This window comes from Aquarana catesbeiana, linkage group LG01 (assembly GCF_042186555.1).
Source record: "Aquarana catesbeiana isolate 2022-GZ linkage group LG01, ASM4218655v1, whole genome shotgun sequence".
NCBI classification, from domain to species: domain Eukaryota; kingdom Metazoa; phylum Chordata; class Amphibia; order Anura; family Ranidae; genus Aquarana; species Aquarana catesbeiana.
In genome coordinates this window covers 873205219-873212813 of record NC_133324.1, presented here as the reverse complement: position 1 = coordinate 873212813, position 7595 = coordinate 873205219, and the positions used below count along the sequence as shown (strand labels likewise).

Below are 7595 nucleotides of genomic sequence, written 5' to 3'. Positions count from 1 at the left end.
TGGTGTGGGAAGGGTGCACCAAGCACATGTATGGGGGGAAGGTCCGGTGATGAGATGGTTAAACACACATCCCCCGAAGGGGGGAGGGTCACGTGACTCCTTCTATACCCCGCATTGTTCTTATCGCTTCTCATTTCCTCGCCTTGTGTGCTTTCCGTACGCCGCTAGACCTCTATACAGACACTAGATGGCGCTGCGGCTCACAGGCCGGGCGCTGATGGTGCAGTCTCGGAGCCACGCCTCCTGTAGAGTTCTACTGGAGACATCGAGCGTCTGCTCCAATCAGCGGCCAGTGCTGAGGATTGGTGACGTCTCGGATCGCAGGGCCAGAAGCGCGGTGTGGGGGGAGCGGGCTCCATGGTGGTGGGTGTCTCGGAGGGGAGCCGGTGTCATCCCGGGATCACCGATGGTTAGACAAAGGAGTGCGGAGAGCTGCGTGCGGCCGGGTGAGTGAGAGGGGTGAGCGGGCACGGTGCGACAACGGGGAGCGCGCACAGGAGGGAGGAGGAGGGGAGGCGGCTTGTGGGGGGTTAATCACAGCCAGCCATGTGCGGGGGGGAGGGATGGGTGCGGGATACATGTATGTGATGACAACGTGACCCCACACCTCCCATTATATAACTGCCTATAGGGGACAGTGCACTGCAAACTTCACCCTGACACCCCAATATATCACTGGAGGGGGGATCACCCTGACACCCCAATATATCACTGACATCACCCTGACACCCCAATATATATATATCACTGGAGGGGAATCACCCTGACACCCCAATATATATATATCACTGGAGGGGGGATCACCCTGACACCCCAATATATATATATCACTGGAGGGGGGATCACCCTGACACCCCAATATATATATATCACTGGAGGGGGGATCACCCTGACACCCCAATATATATATATCACTGGAGGGGGGATCACCCTGACACCCCAATATATATATATATCACTGGAGGGGGGGGGAAAGACCATGACACCCCAATATATCACTGGAGGGGGGAAATCACCATGACACCCCAATATATCACTGGAGGGGGGATCACCCTGACACCCCAATATATCACTGGAGGGGGGATCACCCTGACACCCCAATATATCACTGACATCACCCTGACACCCCAATATATCACTGACATCACCCTGACACCCCAATATATCACTGACATCACCCTGACACCCCAATATATATATATATCACTGGAGGGGGATCACCCTGACACCCCAATATATATATATCACTGGAGGGGGGAATCACCCTGACACCCTAGTATATCACTGGAGGGGGGGGAAAGACCCTGACACCCAATATATCACTGGAGGGGGGATCACCCTGATACCCCAATATATCACTGACATCACCCTGACACCCCAATATATCACTGGAGGGGGGGGATCACCCTGACACCCCAATATATCACTGACATCACCCTGACACCCCAATATATCACTGGAGGGGGGGGATCACCCTGACACCCCAATATATCACTGGAGGGGGATCACCCTGACACCCCAATATATCACTTGAGATGGGGGGGATCACCCTGACACCCCATACACCATATATTACTGGAGGGGGATCAATCTTTGAAAAAAAAAAAAAATTATATATATATATATATATATATATATTCTGAATCTGACACCCCATAGATACTTTATACTATTCACCAACTTCAATCTGACATCCTATATAGACCATATATTACTACGATGATGGAAGTTACAGTGCCTTGCCAAAGTATTCACCCCCCCCCTTGGCATTTTTCGTGTTTTGTTGCCTCACAACCTGGAATTAACATGGATTGTTTGATGATTTGCATCATTTAATTTACATAACATGCCCACAACTTTGAAGATGGCTTTTTTATTTATTTATTTTTTATTGTGAAGCAAACAACAAATAGGGCAAAATAACAGAAAAAGTCAATGTGCATAACTATTCACCCCCCTAAAGTCAACACTTTGTAGAGCCACCTTTTATGGTTATCACAGCTCCAAGTCACTTTGGAGAAGGCGCCACACACACACACTATTAGATTTTCTGCAGATTTTTGTCTTCAGATTTACCAAAACCATATCGTATGAGGTCAAACCTTAGGAGTTTCAATTTGTATGCAATCAGGCAGGCCCTTGCACTACATGGTTTTGGTAAATCTGAAGACAAAAATCTGCAGAAAATCGAATAGTGTGTATGGGGTCTAAAGCCTCGTACACACAATCGCAGACAAAACGTCAGACTTTTGTCCGAAGGGCGTTGGCCAGGAACTTGTTTTGCATACAAACGGCACACGATTGTCGACCAAAAAACACGAAGGTAGTGACGTACTACATGTCTTTTCAGCTCTTTAGTGCCACCCTTTGGGCACCTTCTGCTAATGTTGTGTTTGGTGAGCATTGATTCTGAGCATGCGTGTTTGGACTGACGGACTTGCGTACACACGATCGGAAAATCTGACAACAGACCGTTGTCCAATGGAGCATACAAACGGTTGGATTTTAGGCCAACAGTCTGTCAATACACAATGCCCGTCTGAAAATCAGATTGTGTGTACAAGGCTTAAAGTGGATGTAAACCCAATGTCATCCTTTCTAAACTACTGCCATAGGGGTTATCTATAAGGATATACATGCCTCCTGCATGTATCTTTACCTGTCAAATGTCTCCCCTCTGTCTGTTATGAGACCAGAAAAACTGCATATTCTGTGGGTGGGTCTGATGTCTGGAGCTCGGTGGGTGGAGTCGTGATGTCAGTAGACTCCCCGCCCACCTCTACACTCCCCTTGTCAATATGTATTTTCTCCTGTTTATTTCTAACGCTGAACTTCTGCTATGATCTCTAACATCCAGTGAAAAGACAGGAAAGTAACCACATGACTTCAGCATGTCAAATCATGCTGAGGTGTGGAACAGCCAATCCTTGCAAAGCTGCTGAAGAAAGGAGTGGGGGAGGGAATTAAAAAATAATGCATGTCTTAGGCTAGTGCATGAGATGTAAATCACCTGTCACTCACAGCAAGGGGGAGGATTTGACAAAGTTTTTCTCTGTTTGTCAAGATTTTTCTCACTGAACAATAAAAGAGGATTGCTCAGAGATGGATTAACTCTGTGTGGCAAGACTGGGCTCAAATGATAGGAAATCTTATACTCTACATTTGATTGACATAAAAAAAAAAAAAATTCGGGTTTACATCCACTTTAAGTCTCTATGAGCTTGCCACATCTTACCACTGGGATTTTTGCCCATTCCTCCTTGCAAAACTACTCCAGCTCCTTCAAGTTGGATGGTTTGCGCTTGTGAACTGCAATATTTAAAGCGGGGTTCCACCCAAATTTTGAACAATATCTGTATGTATTCTCTTCCTTGCCTAGATGCTGACATGCCGTTTAAAAAAATTTAAATCGCCGTAATTACCTTTTATTTTTCTATTCTTCTTTGCACTTCCTGGTTCTCCTCCCGTGACCACAGATTTTCTATTGGATTGAGGTCTGGGCTTTGACTAGGCCATTCCAACATATTTACATGTTTCCCCTTAAACCACTCAAGTGTTGCGTTAGCAGTGTGTTTGGGGTCATTGTCCTGCTGGAAGGTGAACCTCCGTCCTAGCCTCAAATCACACACAGAGCGGTACAGGTTTTGCTCAAGAATATCCCTGTATTTAGCACCATCCATCTTTCCCTCAACTCTGACCAGTTTCCCAAGTTTCCCAGTCCCGAAACATCCCCCCAGCATGATGCTTCCACCACCATGTTTCCCTGTGGGGATGGTGTTCTTTGGGTGATGTGATGTGTTGGGTTTGCGCCAGACATAGCATTTTCTTTGACCAGAGCACCTTCTTCCATACATTTTGGGAGTCTCCCACATGCCCTTTTGCAAAGTCAAAACGTACCATTTTGTTTTTTGCTGAAAGTAATGGCTTTCTTCTGGCCACTCTGCCATAAAGCCCAACTCTATGGAGCGTACGGCTTATTGTCATCCTATGTACAGATACTCCAGTCTCTGCTGTGGAACTCTGCAGCTCCTCCAGGGTTACCTTAGGTCTCTGTAGTGCCTCTCTGATTAATGCCCTCCTTGCCCGGTCTGTGCTTTGTGTTGTGCGGCCGTCTCTTGGCAGGTTTGCTGTTGTGCCATGTTCTTTCCATTTGGTTATGATAGATTTGATGGTGCTCCTAGGGATCATCAAACATCTGGATATTTTTTTTATAACCTAACCCTGACTTGTACTTCTCAACAACATTGTCCCTTACTTGTTTGGAGAGTTCCTTGGTCTTCATGGCAGTGTTTGGTTAGTGGTGCCTCTTGCTTAGGTGTTGCAGCCTCTGGGGCCTTTCAAAAAGGTGTGTATATGTAATGACAGATCATGTAACACTTAGATTGCACATAGGTGGACATCATTTCAATAATTATGTGACTTCTGAAGGTAGTGGGTTTCACCAGAGCTTTTTATGGGCTTCATAACAAAGGGGTGCATACATACGCACATGCCAATTATCAGTTTTTGTTTTTTTTTTTTCTGAAAAAGATTTATGTATATATTTTCTAATTTTACTTTACCAACTTAGACTATTGTGTTCTGATCCATTACATATAATTCAGATTAAAAAAACAAACAAACATTGAACTAAAGGCTGTAATGTAACAAAATAGGTACAAAGCTGGGGGGGGGGGGTGAATACTTTTGGAAGGCACTGTATATTGCTCCCCAACGTCAACCTGACTTCTTATAGATCATCCTATCACTGTGGCGATCAAACTTCTATTATTCATCATCTTAAATCTCTCTCGTATTCCATATGTTACTAAAATGATGGAAGGTATATTATTTACCAATTTGAGGCTGAGATCCTATATATCATATATACAATGTCAGAAAAAAGTTAATATAACATATATCACAATGATGATCAAACTTCCGTTATGCATCAACTTCAATCTCCGCTCGTACATACTATTCAATAATGTCAACCTTGATATCCCGTGGACAATATATCGCAATAATGATGGAAATTATATTATTCACCAACTGCAACCTGCTATACCAAATATTACAATGATGATTAAACTTATTCATCAACTTCAATCAAAGATCCTATATACTGTTTATTAATATGATGGCAGTTAGAATATTCACCAAATTCACTCTTGGCTCTTTTATACAATCAATATCAACTTGGGATCCTAAATATCATATAAGGTTTAATAATTTCATTCTGAGATCATTCGTACAATATACAACAGGATGATGATCAAACTCATTACTCAACTTCAATCTCTGCTCATATATACCATATCATTCCCCAACTTCAACCTGAGATCTTGTATACCATGTATTATTCCCCAACTTCAACCAGAGATCCTATATACCATGTATTATTTTCCAGCTTCAACCTGAGATCATATACAGGTGCATCTCATAAAATTAGAATATTATCAAAAAGTTAATTTATTTCAGTAATTCGACTGAAAAAGTGAAACTCCTATCATTTTATATAAATGCGTTACACACAGAGTGATATATTTCAATCATGTCTTACTTTTAATTTTGATGATTATGGCTTATAGCTAGTAAAGACCTAAAGTTCAGTATCAGAAAACTTTGAATATTACATAAGACCAATTTAAAAAAAAAAAAAAAAAAAAAAAAAAAAAGGATTTCTAACCACTTCCGGACTGCCCCACGCTGATGTATGTCCTCAAGCTAGCTGCCATAACCCCGGTATCGCCGTGTTCGGCCGGCGGTCCGGTACAAGATAAAAGTGGTCTCTGCGGCAGATTCGCTGCAAGATCACTTTTTTCAGTGGCGGGAGAGGGTCCCGCCGCGATCCGGTGCCCTCCGCCGCTTACCGGAGCCGTCGGCAGAGGCAATTGGATCCTTCCCGTGGCTGTGCATGGAGACGAGTGAGGGGAAGATGGCCCCCACCCGTCTCCATGACACTGCAGGGCGGAAGCAACGTCAAAACGTCACTTCCGCACATAGCTCTTAAAGGGCCATTTTTTTTATTATTTATTTATTTTTTTAAATGACTTTATTTTTATTGCATTTTAGTGCAGATATGAGATCTGAGGTCTTTTTGACCCCAGATCTCATATTTAAGAGGTCCTGTCGTGCTTTTTTTCTATTACAAGGGATGTTTACATTTCTTTTAATAGGAATAAAAGTGACACCATTTTTTTTTTTTTTTTTTTTTTAAACAGTGTAAAAATAAAAAAAAAAGGTTAAATAAGAAAAAATTTCTTAAACGTGCCCCATCCCGCCGAGCTCGCATGCAGAAGTGAACGCATACGTGAGTAGCACCCGCATATGAAACCGGTGGTCAAACCACACGTGAGGTATCGCCGCGATCGGTAGAGGGAGAGCAATAATTCTAGCCCTAGACCTCCTCTGTAACGCAAAACATGCAACCTGTAGAATTTTTTAAATGTCGCCTATGGAGATTTTTAATGGTAAAAGTTTGTCGCCATTCCACGAGCGGGCGCAATTTTGAAGCATGACGTATTGGGTATCAATTTACTCGGCGTAACATTATCTTTCACAATATAAAAAAAAAAAGTTGGGCTATCTTTACTTTTGTCTTATTATTTATTTATTTATTTTTTTAATTCAAAAGTGTTTTTTTTTCCAAAAAAAGTGCGCTTGTAAGACCACTGCGCAAATACGGTGTGACAAAGTATTGCAACGACCACCATTTTATTCTCTAAGGTGTTAGAAAAAAAATGTATAATGTTTGGGGGTTTTAAGTAAATTTTCTAGCCAAAAAAAAAAAAAAAATTTTAACTTGTAAACAATACATCTTAAAAAGAGGCCTGATCCTTAAGTGGTTAATACAGAAACATTGGCTTACTGAAAAGTATGTCCATGTATAGTATGCACTCAATACTTGGCCAGGACTCCTTTTGCATGAATTACTGCATCAATGCGGCATGGCATAGAGGCGATCAGCCTGTGGCATTGCTGAGGTGTTATGGAAGCCCAGGCTTCTCTAATAGCGGCCTTCAGCTCATCTGCATTATTGGGTCTGGTGTCTCATCTTCCTCTTCACAATACCCCACAGATTCTCCATGGGATTTAGGTCAGGTGAGTTTGCTGGCCAATCAAGCACAGTGATACCAGACGGGGAGACGGGGAGATCGGTGAGAGCTCTCTTCCCTGATTGTACCGCTGTCTGGAAGCCTGTGGCGATCGTTTGTGGATCTACATCCATCATTCCAGCTAAAGTTCCAGCCGCTGTGGAGGGCAAACCCCAAGCTGTTAGCCTCTGATCAGAGGCATAGAGCTATCTGGTAAGCCTTCAATCTATTCCAGGTGACGGGATTTCAACACGATGACAGTCACGGATTCATTATTCATAGAAAGTCACATTTAATTTCTCTTTTGGACATTTGTTTTTGACATCATTTTTGCATCTTTGGACTTTTTCTAAATGTGTGGATAAAAAACTGGGAATAGTCACGCACATATATCACTATAGTGAAGCATCCATGTTATTGTTCATTTTTATATTTTTTTCTTTTATCACATATGAAAGTTGTTGGTGCTTGAAATATATTACTCTGTGTGTAACACATCTATTTAAAATATGAGATTTT

General features: G+C 42.5%; 1 protein-coding gene across 1 annotated transcript in view; it reads left to right on the top strand.

Moving 5' to 3' along the window:
- The first annotated feature begins 223 nt into the window (after nucleotides 1–223).
- The window catches only part of ZNF518B (zinc finger protein 518B), a 63865-nt gene continuing 56493 nt past the window's right edge, over nucleotides 224–7595 (top strand). Inside the window, exon 1 of the mRNA XM_073610098.1 lies at nucleotides 224–446. The gene's annotated coding sequence lies outside the window, so the exon portion shown is untranslated. The remainder of the gene's footprint in view (nucleotides 447–7595) is intronic.